Source organism: Cervus canadensis, chromosome 17 (assembly GCF_019320065.1).
Source record: "Cervus canadensis isolate Bull #8, Minnesota chromosome 17, ASM1932006v1, whole genome shotgun sequence".
NCBI classification, from domain to species: domain Eukaryota; kingdom Metazoa; phylum Chordata; class Mammalia; order Artiodactyla; family Cervidae; genus Cervus; species Cervus canadensis.
Window position 1 is genome coordinate 13,558,270 of NC_057402.1, and position 14,273 is coordinate 13,572,542.

Consider the following 14,273-nt stretch of genomic DNA (forward strand, 5'->3'; position numbering starts at 1 on the left):
GCAGCTCCCAGGCTCTAGAGCTTGGTAGTTGTGGCTGATGGGCTTAGTGGCTCCAAGGTATGTGGGATCCTCCCAGACTAGGGATCGAACTGATGTCTCCTGTATTGGCAGGCAGATTCTTCACCACTGAGCGAAGAGAGAAGCCCTCTTTAAGACCCACTTTTGACCACCAGACTATAAGAAATGTGTGTTGTCTTAAGCTAAGTTTGTGGTAATTCGTTTCAGCAGCAACAGGAAGCTAGTCTAGAGCCCTCTCTTTGGAGTCAAACCACACTGCATTTTGCCCGCTATGTGACCCTGAGCAAGATGCTGGCCCCCTCTGAGTCTCAGTTGCCTTGCCTATCAAAGAGAGCTGAGGTGAAGGTTAAAATGGGAAGAGTTGAGGTGAAGGTTAAAACGGGAGACATTCGGAAGGCACTCAGCACGTGCGCCCAAAATGGCACTTCCTGTGCTCCCTGATCCTGACCCCACGAGGGAGGGCAGCAGAGCCAGGCACTGTGGGAGGTTCTCTGCTGGTCCTTCTCTGGGTCCTTGAAGCCATCCTAATTCATACGTGGCCACTTGGAACTTGCAGCAGTGCAATGCCTTGCGTCAGCTCCTCTGATGCAGGTGTGTGCTGCAGTGTGCGGCTGGGAAGGCCAAGACCAGTTCTCAGTGCACAATTCGTCCCTGCAGTCAAACAGCAGACATCTCATGATAGACATTTCTTCTATTTTTCGGAGCCCTTGGGGAGCCTCCAAGACCTTTACCCCAGCTAGCCCCAAATCAGTAGAGTACCCGTGGGGAATACAGTGGACACCGTGACAAGCATCCTACCAAGGTGGCCTGCCCATCCTTCACCCTCTCTAGGGAGACTCGGAGGGAGGGGCAGGACCTTCCAGCTCGAGGGAGTTGGGCCATCACCATCACCACCACCATTCTCATCATCACTGCATCCTCACTACCACTGACCTACTGTGTGCCAGGCATTTGCTGGACCTCATCTTTGATTCTCACAAGTGCCAACTGGTCATCCAGGAATGGAGTTTCTCAAGGTCACATAGTCAGACAGTAGCAGCATGGGGACTTAACCTCCATAGTCTGGCCCAGAGTTTCTGTTCTTAACCGCTCCGTGTGACTGTCATGTGCTGGAGGAACTTGCGTTCTGGCACCAGCTCAGGGCCCACTCCAGAACCCTCCCTCTGATGACTCCTAGGCTGTCTGGACCTCTAGGGGAGCGGCAGTAGATGCCCAAAGGCTTTGTGGTCTGGGGCCCTGTTGCCCTCTTGGTGACCTCTAGAGCAGCCCAGAAAAGTCCACCAGCCCTTCCAAGCCTCTAGGTTCGTGAAGCAGGTGTTTATGCTGAGGACACAATAGAGATGCCCAGGGCTTATCCTGGGTTTCCCTGGTGGCTCCGATGGTAAAGAATCCATCTGCAATGCGGGAAACCTGGGCTCCATCCCTGGCTTGGGAAGATCCCCTGGAGGAGGGCATGGCAACCCACTCCAGTATTCTTGCCTGGAGAATCCCCATGGACAGAGAAGCCTGGCGGGCTACAGTCCATGGGGTCACAAAGAGTCGGACACGACTGAGCGACTAAGCACAGCGCGGCACGGGGCTCATCCAGGTTTCCGGGGCTGTCATCCCAGTGGGTCTACAGCGCTTCCTGACTGCTCTCCTGGGGCTGGAAGAGAGAAACTGAGCAAATGAATTCAGGTGGCAAGCCTGGCCCAATTTCGGCCCTTATGTCTCTCCAGGCAGGAAAGAGCCACAGAGGCAGCCCTGGAATCCTAGAGGACTCAGGCATTCTCACCCCTCACCAGATGCCTCCCTCTCAACGGTGGCAGCTCCGACATTATGCCCACTTTAGGCTTAAGGAGAGAAGTCTGAACGGGGAGAGGTGGGCTTCTCCTGAGGTGGTATTTTAATCACAAGCTCACTGCTTTTACTTGGTTGTAGGTTTACTTGGAGAAGTTGTGGGGGGACTGAGGTTACGATGGAGTCTGTAGGACGCATCAGGCCACTGCTTGGTGCTTGATGTCATCATGGTTTCTAGTCCTTCCTTCCTGTTTTATATTAAAGAAAAAAAAATCAGCACCAAAGTAGAATACACACAGGTTCTTTTTTCTCTTCCTGAGCGGGCATTTCACAGAGGATCTGGGCTCACTGATCTGAAGTCAGTGTCATCTCTCCATCTGCAGTTCCAAAGGCCCAATAGGAAGGGAGGTGGGGGGTCCCTGGCGAAAGGGGGGTACCCACTGCCATCAGTGGTCCTGCAGGCACGGATGCTGATGGTATAGACAGCCTGTGTGTATGCATCCTGTTAGGCTGGGCCACCCTGTAAAGAGAGTCAGGGGTGCTCTCTTTGCTGGGTGTGTCCTGAGGGTAGCCAGATTTTTACGCTTAGGTCAATCCTGCACTCCTTCCCCATCTGTCCTTTCATACGGCATCAGGAAGAGCCCACAGACTTCTCCACTCTGTGTCCACACACATTGCTGCACTGTGACAAGGCTTCTGCTGTACTGGGCAGAGGAGGAGCATTTGCTTGGAGGCCCAGGCCCCACAGAGGAGGATTTTTCCTGGGCCCTCTACCAGTACAGCCTCCCAGTAGGACTGTAGCAGTTCACTCCCTGGAGAAGATGAAATCACAAATCACCCAACAAAATAGAGAATTCACATCCTCAGTCCCCCACCCCCAACCCCCGTGGTGGGTATCGGTTTTCTGGCTCCAGCAATGTTCTTGCAATCAGCTCCCAAGGAGACACCACGGAGAGAGGAGGTTAAACTGAAATAACACGGCAGGCCATTTGGAGAATCATGGCTCTATCACTTAGTAAGACGTGTCTAGAGCCTTTGCCCCTTTGGGCCTGAGTTTCCCCATCTGTAAAGGGAACAGGCTGGGCTAGGTCACCTCCAGGGATCCTGTCGACTCTGCTGGGCTAAGGGAGTTTAGGAAATGGTCCTGAGAGCCAGAAGACCCCATGAAGCCAGAGCCTCACGCTTGCTCCCTGCTCGGGGCCCTGCTGTTTAAAAACATGGGTGCTCGAGACTTGCCTGGTGGTCCAGAGGACAAGGCTGCATGCCCCCAGTGCAGGGTTGTTGTTCAGTTGCTAAGTCATGGCCAATCCTTTGCGAACCCATGGACTACAGCATGCCTGCAGGCGTCCCTGTCCTTCATTAATCTCCTGAAGTCTGCTCAAACTCATGTCCACTGAGTCAGTGATGCCATCCAACCATCCCATGCTCTGTTGTCCCCTTTTCCTCCTGTCCTCAATCTTTCCCAGCATCAGGGTCTTTTCCAGTGAGTCGGGGCCCGGGTCCAATCCCTAGTCAGGGAACTGGATTCTGCATGCCGCAACTAAATATCCCACATGCCACCATGAGGACTGAAGATCTTGAATGCTGCAACTAAGATTGAAGTGAAGTGCTAGTCACTCTCATCTCCAGAAAATATGATTTAATTCATCTGGGGTGGGGCCCAGGCAGTGGTGTTATTTTTTATAAGCTGCCCAGTTTTTTGCTCATGTAGTTGTGACCCACTGACCCAGATGCTGGCTGCTGAAGGGTGACAGCCTGGGGGTGGGAGTGGAAATAGTCAGCTTCCTCCGCCCGTGTCTGCTGTCCTGTCGCTCTCGTGTCTGTCGTTGTTTAGTCGATCAGTTGTGTCCGACTCTTTGTGACCCCATGGACTGAAGCCCACCAGGCTCCTCTGTCCATGGGATTTTCCAGGCAAGAATACTGGAGTGGGTTGCCACTTCCTCCTCCGAGGGATCTTCCCAACCCAGGGATTGAACCCCGGTCTCCTGCGTTGGCAGGCAGGTCTGTAGTACTTTCTAGTTATCTGAGCGTCAGCCTGTCTGGCTCAAATCAAGACCTCTGGCTCAGGGGTTCAACATTCCTGAATCTCTTGGTGTCTTGCAGGTGCTCAAAGGTGGTTGCGTGGGTAGAATTAGCACACCCGGCTCCTCCTGAATTCCCCCCAAGTCCTTGGAGTCCCTGCCCCTAATGGAGGCTTTAGCATTCTCAGCAAGGTCGTCCACTATGTCTGGGGTGTATGGAAGGCAGGCTTAGGGCGCCTGGAGGGAGCTGTCCCACCGCCTTCATCCAGTGGTGGGCGAGCTTTCCTCAACAGCCACCCAGCCTGACACCAGCTCCGAGTTCACATGATCCTGCCTCAGCTCGGGAATGGGCAGAGCCTCCCGCTGGGATTTTCTAGACTGAGCTAGGGGGCGTGGTCTGTCGGGGGCGTGGCCTTCGGGAAATCGCGGGAGGGGGAGCTTGAGTCCTGGCTGCGGGGTCCTTCCTCTGCAAGCGCCGGAGGAAGCCGGCTGGTGGAGGTTTGAGGGCTGAGCTCAGGCCGGCCCGCAGAGTCTGAGAGGACCCAGATCTCCCGAGGCTGCCGCTCCCTGCCTCGCTGTCTGCTCCTCCCCACCTGGCAGCAGCGACCGTCCCCTTCCTGGGGTCTGGAGCCTGGGCAGACAGGGGTGGGATCCTGACACAAGAGCAGGTCAGGAAATCGATTTATCAGCTCACGATCCTTAGAAAAACAAAATAGGGTAGAAATGATCCGAGTGCATCACCAGTGATAAGGTAAGTACTGCTCCGGGTCCATGTGTCTCTGGTGTCTCTATGTGTCAAGTGCATTCCTTGCTGTGATTTACAATGGAAAGAGCTCAGAGGCAGCGGGTTGCTGCCTAGTGGCCTGGGTTCTGGATTCAGATCCACCCAATTTACTGTATGGACATGAGCAACTAGGTTAGCCACTCAGGGCTTCAGGTTCTGTGAAATAGGTTCACAGTGCCAGCCCCACCGACTCACAGTGCCTTTGTGAGCTCCCGATGGAATTGAATGTTGAAACAGTGACGAGGGCTTTAGAACTGAGGTTGTCTCCTTGCTTTTGCTGGAGTGAGGCTATTTAGGGAAAAGCTGGGGACTAAGGGGAAAATGCAGTCTGATTCTCCTCCCGCCCCAGAAGGAGACATCAACAGCCTCTGAAAAGGCACTTTTAGGAAGTGTTTAAAGTGTGTGGAAGTTTGACCAGCCAAAGGGAAGGGAAGCTGGGCACAGAGGAAATCCCCCAGCTCGCTGTGCTGGTGGCTCCCTGAGCAGAGCTGCCCAGCCCGTGAGTGACTGTGGGTGTGCGATCAAGCCACCACTCGGAAGAGACGGGTGACAGATTAGACCACTGTTTATGCACCAGCTCAGCAGCACTGGCACTTTTGGCCTAGAACGTGCATGGGGCTCCCAGCTCGAGTCAGAAGCCCTTCCTGCCTTTGGGGATTTAACTGCTCTTGGATGTCCAAATCTTTGGAGGCCTCTATGCTGATGGGCATTTGTCTAAAGGTTTGCTCTTAGGTGTTGGGTTGCTTCACATGTAGTGTCTCAGTTTCTTGTTTAGTCACTAAGTGGTGTTTGATTCTTTCGAGACTCCATGGACTGTAGCCCGCCAGGCTCCTCTGTCCATGGGATTTCCCAGGCAAGAATACTGGAGTGGGGTACCATTTCCTTCTCCAGGGACTCTTCCCAATCCAGGAATCGAACCTGCATTGGCAGGTGGGGTTTTTTTGTTTTTAACCACTGAGCCACCAGGGAAGCCCCTCAGTTTCTTAGCTGAATGGTAACATGAGGCAGACACAGAAGCTCTGTGTTTTGATTCTTTGTCCCAACCCCCTCCACCTTGGGGATCCAAGCTCTGGTCACACAGTAGGTTCCTCTCCTTGAGTGGTGAGAAAATGATTGACATGCCAGGTGTGGTGGGAGTGGAGGGGTGGGGGTGGAGCTGGCCCAGGCCCAAGCCTGTAGGCCTCCTGGTGGCATCTGGGTGACCTGGAGCCTGGCAAAGCCTGGAAGTGGGGAGTGGTTGCTCTGTAACAACTGTGATGATCAGGAAGTGTGATGTAAAGGAAAGCAAGGACCAATCTGAGCTCAAAACCTGGCTTGCATCATTTGTTGTTGTTGTTGTTTAGTTGCTGAGTTCGACTCTTGCAACCCCATGGACTATAGCCCGCCAGGCTCCTCTGTCTGTGGCATGTTCTGGGCAAGAATCCTGGAGTGGGTTGCCATTCCCTCCTCCAGGTGATTTTCCCGACCCGGGGATCGAACCTGCATGTCCTGCATTGCAGGCGGTTTCTTTACCACTGAGCCACCATGGAAGCCCCAGCTTACATCACAGCTGCGGAATTATTGCTGACAGCTCAGCTTCTCTATACACTGGTGCTGAATTGAATCTTGGAGACAGAGTTTTGGGTGAAGTAGAAAAGGATAAAGGGCTTCCCTGGTGGCTCAGACAGTAAATCATCTGCCTGCAATGCAAGAGACCTGGGTTCGATCCCTGAGACGGGAAGATCCCCTGGAGAAGGCAATGGCAATCCACTCCAGTATTCTTGCCTGGAAAATCCCATGGTTAGAGGGGCCTGGCGGGCTACAGTCCATGGAGTTGCAAAGAGTTGGACATGTCTGAGTGACTACCACACACACACAAACGGAAAACTGTATTACTTTGCCAGATAAAGAGGGACACTGGGGGCTCTCACCTTGAAAAACTATGTGTTGCAGCCCCAGAGGATTTGATGAAGGGTTTTTTATTAGTGGTTCAAGGGTGAGGTCTCTGATAAGATTAGGCATGAGCAGGGCCCGTTGTCATTGTTTAGTCGTTCAGTGGCTCAGTCGTGTCCGACTCTGCAACCCCATGGACGGTAGCACTCCAGGCTTCCCTGTCCTTCACAATCTCCCACAATTTGCTCAAATTCATGTCCATTGAGCCAGTGATGCCTTCCAACTGTCTCATCCTCTGTTGTCCCCTTCTTCTCCTGCCTTCACGCCCTTAACTTCATCTCAGGTGGTCAGTCTCCTAACAACGAGCTTCTCTCCTCCAGTATAATCTTGCCTGAGGTGGTTTCTCGTCTGCCCCTCTCTTGATTAGCAACTGTTCAAATCTGCCCTTCAGAACTAAGGGAAGATCGTGGAGGCTGGAGTCTTGCCTATAAGAAAGCGGGGGACAAAAAAAGTCTTTCGTGCCTGCAAGCTCCTCAGGGCCCCACACGGATTCAGAATCTTGAGCAGCCTCGGTTTTTCATCTGGAAAATGGGTGCTGGTGAGAGTAGTGGGGAGAGAGAGAATGAATGTGCAGAAATGCTCCTGGCACGTGGAGGGCTCTTACCTGGTATGGCCTGGTCCTTTTGTCCCAGCCACATTTTTCCGTTTACAGAACACCGTGCATCCACTGTGCCTTTGCTTTTGTTGGGGAGCAGGCTTTCTGTGGAGAGCAGGTAGAGAGGGGACACTCGTGGCAAAATGCAATTTCCGTGGAGGGGTACCTTTCCTCCAGGAGTGGCAGAAGGGAGAGCTGGCTGTGATGAGGCCTGGGTGACAAAGCAGGGTCCTCTGCAACCAGCTCAGGTAACTTAAACAGATGCCACGAGCTGAAGAGGAGGCCATAATGATTCCTCCCTCTCACTCTTCTGTTTCCGTTAATGAGTTAATGATATTTTCCATCGTCTGTCCCAGCACCTGACCTCAAAACCCTCTACCCATCCATTCATGCACCCACCCATCTATCCACCCATTTACTCACCCATCTGTCCATCTACCCCCTTATCCTTCTATTTACCCATCTTATTCATCTGCCTACTCCTGTGTCCATCCACCCAACCCACCTACCTCTCCGTGCATCCATCCATTTTAACAAATAATTTAGGGGAAATTATGAGCTACATCTCAGATTTGTCCCTGACTGTGCTCAGCTCCTCCTAATTAGTCAGCAGTTCCTGTTCCAGGGAGAAGCTAATTCTGACTCCATGATGGAACTGTTTCTTTGACTTGCTTTTCATTGCTTTTGTTATTATCATCATACATAATAGCCTGCCTCAGAGGACCCTGTCCCTCTGCCTGACTGATAAACTGCAGTGCCTTTGTAGCTCACAGGGAGATAATCTGACCTTGCCCACCTGTGAAGGCTGCAGGAAAGAAGAGATTAACACACCCCTTCCTGAAGATGTTTTGCAAGACTGAAGACCCATTTTATTTTACTTTCTTACTGCCTCTCCCTCTCTATTCTGCCTTTTGACTTGAGTTCCTCAGCCCTTTTCTCTCTGGTTCTATAAAAAAAAAAAAAAAAAAAATGGCATCCAGGCCCCGACCAAATGGTTGTTTAGAGACATTAGTCTGCCGTCTTCTCAGTCAGCCAGCTCTCTGAATAAAGTCATATTCCTTGTCTCTACACCTCATCTCTGATTCTTTGGCCTGTCGTGCGGTGAGCAGAGCCAGCACGGATGCAGTAATATTTCTGTAGCTTCTTGTCCTCTCTCTGGTCATACCCTCCTCACATTCAGTTCCTTACAGATGCACGCACTCTCTCTCTATCTGGCATTTGCCTGTAAGAATGTATTGTTTCCACAGGCAGAAACTCTTTTCTTCCCTGGCTGCCCCTCTCTCTTCTCCTGATCTTAGAGTATCATGCTGCTTAGAAAGGCTTTTCTGGCTAAGTCACCTCCTATGAACTCAGAATTAATGTCTTGTACTCTCCTTAGGCGCTAATCCTCTCTTTTCTTTTCCCATCTCCCATGAGACTAAAAGCAACTTGAGCTACCCTAGGGGCCAGCGTCTAGTGCAGCGCCTTCCATATAATAGATACTCAGTAAGCATCTGCTCTGGTCGGCGAGTGGATGGATGATTGGAGAGCCATCGAAGGGTTTGAAGCAGGAGTGATTAGGTTCGATTTGTGTTTTAGAAGATGGCTTTGAGGATGGTGAGATGGAGACAGGGAATCCCGTAGGAGACCATGCATTGATTCTGGGGAGGAAGCCTTGACCAAGCCAATCTGGGGCACTGGGGAGGGAGCTAAAGAGGAGGAGACAAATGTGGGGAATATTTAAGATTTGGAAACGGTAGAACTGAGTAATTGAGTGGATACTTGGATGAAGATAAAGATCAACCAACCAACACAGCCATCCAACACAAGAGACTGGGCAGGTGGAGAGGCTACCTCCAAGAACAGACTGGTGGAGGCAACAGTGGAAGCAGGGCGGCCTCCCTAAGCATGCCCTATGTGGCAGGAAGAAGCTGGTTCTGTAAGCCTTCCCCCTGGGGGGTGGGGAGGACATCTGGGAGTCATCAGTGTTGGGGGGTCGAAACCATGGAGGAGGTGCAGTGTGTGTATGTTGAGTGAAAAGAACAAGTCAGCTTTAAATGTCAGTGGGAGGGATGCCCCCAGTACCTGCCACACGTGGCCTTGAGTGGTGCTGACTTGTTCCTGCCTTATGAGATCAGAGGCTCCCTGAGGGTGGGAGCCATTTCTTCTTCTTTATCTCTAAGTCCCCCATGTCCAGTCTGGTGCTGTAAACCCATGCTCCAGAGATACTTGTGGAATGAAACCAGGAGGTACCAGACTGTTGGACAAGCCACTATATCCCTCTGGGCCTCAGTTTCCTCATCCCTAAAATGGGGGGACAGTAGGGCTGTTGCAAAGATGGGACAGGAGGGCAGATGTGAAATGCTATGTCAACTGTGGGAGATCTGGCAAATACCGAGTGTGAGTACCGAAGAGACGCACTCACTTGTCTTGAGAGCCTGAGTCAGGCTGCTGACCTCCCAAGGGCTGCGTCCTGGTTCTGCCCACCGAGTTCTGCTGGGTCTTACGTTCCCCTTCAAGCTGTTCTGTGCTTTGACCTGGGAACTCGTGGATGACACTCGGTCAGGAGTGAAACTCCAGAGCCTCTAGACCTGTGGATGCTTTGCTGCTCAGAGTGTGGTCCGTGGCCCTGCAGCACCAGCATCACCTGGTGGGTGGTTGCAGATTCTCCAGCCCTACGTCAGACCCACTGAGTCAGGAACTGTGAAGGTGGGGCTCTGTCATCTGTTTCAACAAATCCTCCAGGTGACTCAGGTGCACCTAAGTTTAAGAACCACGGCTCTAGAATCCCCCAAACCTCTTTTGGCTCCAAAGTGGACATAGGAGGTGCTTTCACCTAAGCATCGTCTATGTTTCTTCTTTGCTCTGCAGACTTGAATATTTCTGACTTTGGTTGCCAGAATTTGCTTGTTGTTGTCCTGGGAAATAGGAATTTATCAATGGTCACCCCAGCCTGTCCCACACATGCGCACACTCACCACCAGCAAACAACAGGCTTCGGCCAGGTGACTCTCAACAAATTCCTGAGACCAGACAGGACGTGTTTTCACTTGGTTTCTTTTGCCCATTTTTGTTGGTGCCTGGGAGCCTGTGCTGATGAATGAATTTTTATCTTCCTGAGGGTAATTTTGTGTGGACTGTAGAGAACCTTAGATAAATTCAGAGACACGGACCTCCCGGGCCAGTGTCCCTGGGAACCGCTCAGGGACTTCCTCACGTGTGAGCCAGGTGAACCATTTGGACCCTCCAGTGTGGGCCTGGGATTCAGGGACAGGAGAGCTGGCAAGAGGAGGAGGAGTGAGGCCAAATTTTGACTCATGGGACTGTGAAAGGTTCAGAGGTCACAGTCCTCAGCTTCCCCTTTGCCCCTTCTTCTCACCATCAAAACATATAAACCAAAACACGAAAAGCAAAAAACAAGAAAACATCCCTGCACTGTTGGTAGGAATGTAAAATGGTGCAGCCACTGTGGAAAAACAGAATGCGGTTCCTCAAAAAATTAAAAATAGAACTACCATATGATCCAGCGTTTCCACTTCTGGATCTATACCCAAAAAAACTGAAAGCGGGGACTCAAGTAATATAATCATGTTCAGAGCAGCGCTATTCATGATTGCCAGAAGGTAGAAGCCACCCAAATGTCCATTGACAAACGGAAAAATAAAATGCAGTATATATGTATGATGGAGTATTATTATGCCTTAAAAAGGAAGGAGCTTCTGATAACATTCTACAACATGGGTGCACCTTGGGGACATGATGCTAAGTGAAATAAGACACAACAAGACAAATGCTGTATCACTTAGCTTACCGTCTGAGCCTCCAGGGAAGTACATAAGGTATCTAGAGTGGTCAAATTCACAGACAGACAGTGGACTGCTGTTTGCCACAGCCTGGGTGAAGGGAGGATGGGGAGTTAGTGTTTAACGGGAACAGATTTTCAGCTGGAGAAACTGAAAAAGTTCTGGAGGTAGATGGTGGTGATGGTTGCATGACAGTTTAAGTGTACCTAATTACCACTGAATTGTACATTAAAAAATGGTTAACAAAAAAAAAATGGTTAACAAGGTAAATTTTATATTATGTATGAAAGTGAAATATTAGTCACTCAGTGATGTCCAACTCTTTGCCACCCATGGTCTGTAGCCCTCCAGGCTCCTCTGTTCATGGAATTCTCCAGGCAAGAATACTGGAGTGGGTAGCCATTCGCTTCTCCAGGGATCTTCCCCACCCAGGGATCGAACCTGGGTTTCCTGCATTGCAGACAGGTTGTTTACTATCTGAGCCACCAGGGAAGCTCCGTCATGTATATTAAACCACAACTGAAAATGGCACCAAGAAGTAACTCCCTCCACCACCATCACTGAAATCCAGGCTTGTATCCTGGAAAGGTTGGAGAGGTGGGCCCTCCTGGAGTCCTCATCTTCAGAGACTGAGAGGCTGGCGCCAAGGCTCAGGTGGGGACTGGTTGTGGCAGGGAGGTGGGTCTTAGAACAAGAAGACCTGGATTCTAATGCCCATGCTTCCTTCAACAGGCTGGCTTTGGGCTCGTCCCTTCCCCTTTTGAACCTCAGTTTCCTCATCTGTGAGATGGGGAGGTGGCACCCACTTATTCATTCCAGAAGTCCTTAGGAGTGCCTGTGATGTATCAGGCACTGTTCAAGGTGCACAAGGCCCTCTTGGAATTTATTGAATTGGCCATAAAGTTCATTCGGGTTTTTCTGTACCATCTTATGGAAAAAACCAAATGAACTTTTTAGCCAACCCAGTACATCCTCATGGAGGAGACAGATCATCAACAAGCAGACAAGTAAACAAACAAATCTCAGATACTGATGGGAACTCTGCAGAGCTGGCACGTAGGAAGGAGTGATGGTGCTGGGGGAGGGGGCCGTCCTAGTGGGATGGTCAGGGAGGGCCTCACGAGGGGGTGGTGGTTAAGCTGAGACCTGGCGGCAAAGGAGCCAGCCCTGCTGTGGGGGTGGGGGGGGGGTTGGCAGGGGGCGGCACTCCTGGAGCTCCCGGAGCAAAGCCAGTAGCTGAAAGGCACAGAAAGCTGGCTGATGTGCTGGTGGCGGGAAGGTAGGAGGAGCTGGGGCCGGATCAAGCTGAGCCTTGTAGGAGTTTGGGGGTTTTTCTGGGGGTGTGATAACTCACTGTGAAACTGTCTCAGTGGGTTTTAAACAAGGAAGAGGAGGATGCGGTTTGGATTTTGGAATGATCACTGTGGCTGCCCCGGGGAATAATGGTCAGGGAAAAATGAGAACGCTGGGATTGGGCTTCCCTGGTAGCTCAGCTGGTAAAGAATCTGCCTTCAATGCAGGAGACCTGGGTTCGATTCCTGGGTCAGGAAAATCCCCTGGAGAAGGGATAGGCTACCCACTCCAGTATTCTTGATCTTCCCTGGTGGCTCAGATCGTAAAGAATCTGCCTTCAATGCAGGAGACCTGGGTTCGATTCCTGGTCAGGAAGATCCCCTGGAGAAGGGATAGGCTACCCACTCCAGTATTCTTGATCTTCCCTGGTGGCTCAGACGGTAAAGAATCTGCCTTCAATGCAGGAGACCTGTGTTCGATCCCTGGGTTGGGAAGATTCCCCTGGAGGAGGGCATGGCAACCCATTCCAGTGTTCTTGCCTGGAGAATCCCCCAAAACAGTGGAGCCTGGTGGGCTACAGTCCAAGGGATTGCAGAGTCAGACACGACTAAGTGACTAAGCACAGGAGTGGGGGTGGCTTGGCCACGGAGAGAGCCACAGGGAATCCAGGTAAGAGGGTGCAGCTTTGGGTTGGACCCATCTCTCGCCTATTTTAGAGACTTATGAAAGCCATGGGACCCTTTTCCAGGAAAAATGCACATACTTAAATATTTACAAGATGGAGCATGTGATTCAGGGGAACCCCTCAAGTTTATCCTCCATGAGCCCCAGGACTGGAACTGCTGGGCTGGGATATCTCTGAGACCCTTCCCAGCAGGCTCTGTCAGTTTTCAGGCTGAGCCCTGGCTCCGGTGCCCACAGGGCCAGTTAGGAGCCCACAGGAGGGAGGCTGGAGAGGGAGGGTGATGAAACATTGTCAGTTGTGGAAGGGGTTTCCCTCCTGGTCCGTGAGTCCCAGCTTGACTATGTATGGTGAAGAGAGAGCAAAGGGCAAGACTGATCTGCTAAAACTACAGAACAACTCAATGCAGACTCCATTCACTTGGAATTTGCAGCCATATAGACCATACATTCTCAGGGGCCGGGGGGAGATTGGTTCTTGGGTGGGGTGAAAATAATCTTAGATATAATATTATAGTGATTTGTCACCCTCCAAAAGGCCATGGTACATAAACAGATACTCTATACATCTAAGGATATTAACATTTTATGGGGGCAGGTGATTAGGGAAAAAAATAAGTCTAAAAAATCTCCTTGAGAGGATGATTACGAACAACAACAAGGTTGATTTAGACACAGTGAGGTTTTTCATCTGAGCCCGGAGTCCTAAATCAATAGAACTGCTCAGGCTTTTCATTTTGGTATATTAATCTAAAAAGTAAAGTGAAAGTGAAAATCACTCAGTCATGTCTGACTCTTTGTGACCCCATGGACTCTACAGTCCAAGGAATTCTTCAGGCCAGAATACTGGAGTGGGTATAGCCTTTCTCCCAGGGGATCTTCCCAACCCAGGGATCGAATGCAGTTCTCCCGCATTGCAGGTGGTTTCTCAACCACTGGGCCACCAGGGAAGCCCAGCAATAGCATTTTTTAGTTAAATTCTCAACAACATGAACTTTTCGCTACTGCAAGGAAGACTGTCATCTTTTATTCTGCTTATTTGCCTCTGGAGAAAGAATGCCATGCATTTTGACATATTCTATGTGGCCCTGATATTGACCCTGAGGGCAAGTGTCTATCCCCATTTTATAGATGAGGAAACTGAAGCTAAGGGTAAAGACTTGCACAGCTTGTGAGCTGCTGACCCTAGCCTGGTGCTCATGTCTCGGTGCCTTGTACCCTGTACTGGGTTCCTGATTCCACGGAGGAGAAGTAGCAGTGCCCTGTGGGAAGCTTGGCCTGTTTTCTTGCCAGAGCACAGTAGTGCAGTTCAGTCCCTCAGTCACATCCAACTCTTTGCGACTGCAGCACACCAGGCTCCCCTGTCCATCACCAACTCCCAGAGCTTG

At 51.1% G+C, this 14,273-nt stretch overlaps 1 protein-coding gene across 7 annotated transcripts in view; it reads left to right on the plus strand.

Moving 5' to 3' along the window:
• GPR68 (G protein-coupled receptor 68) overlaps positions 1-14,273 on the plus strand; it is a 34,687-nt gene that overhangs the window by 15,686 nt on the left and 4,728 nt on the right. Inside the window, exon 1 of one of the 7 annotated variants that reach the window (XM_043489557.1) lies at positions 4,259-4,569. The exons of the other annotated variants lie outside the window; for them this stretch is intronic. The gene's annotated coding sequence lies outside the window, so the exon portion shown is untranslated. Of the gene's footprint in view, positions 1-4,258; positions 4,570-14,273 lie in introns of those variants that run through there. 7 annotated transcript variants of the gene reach the window in all.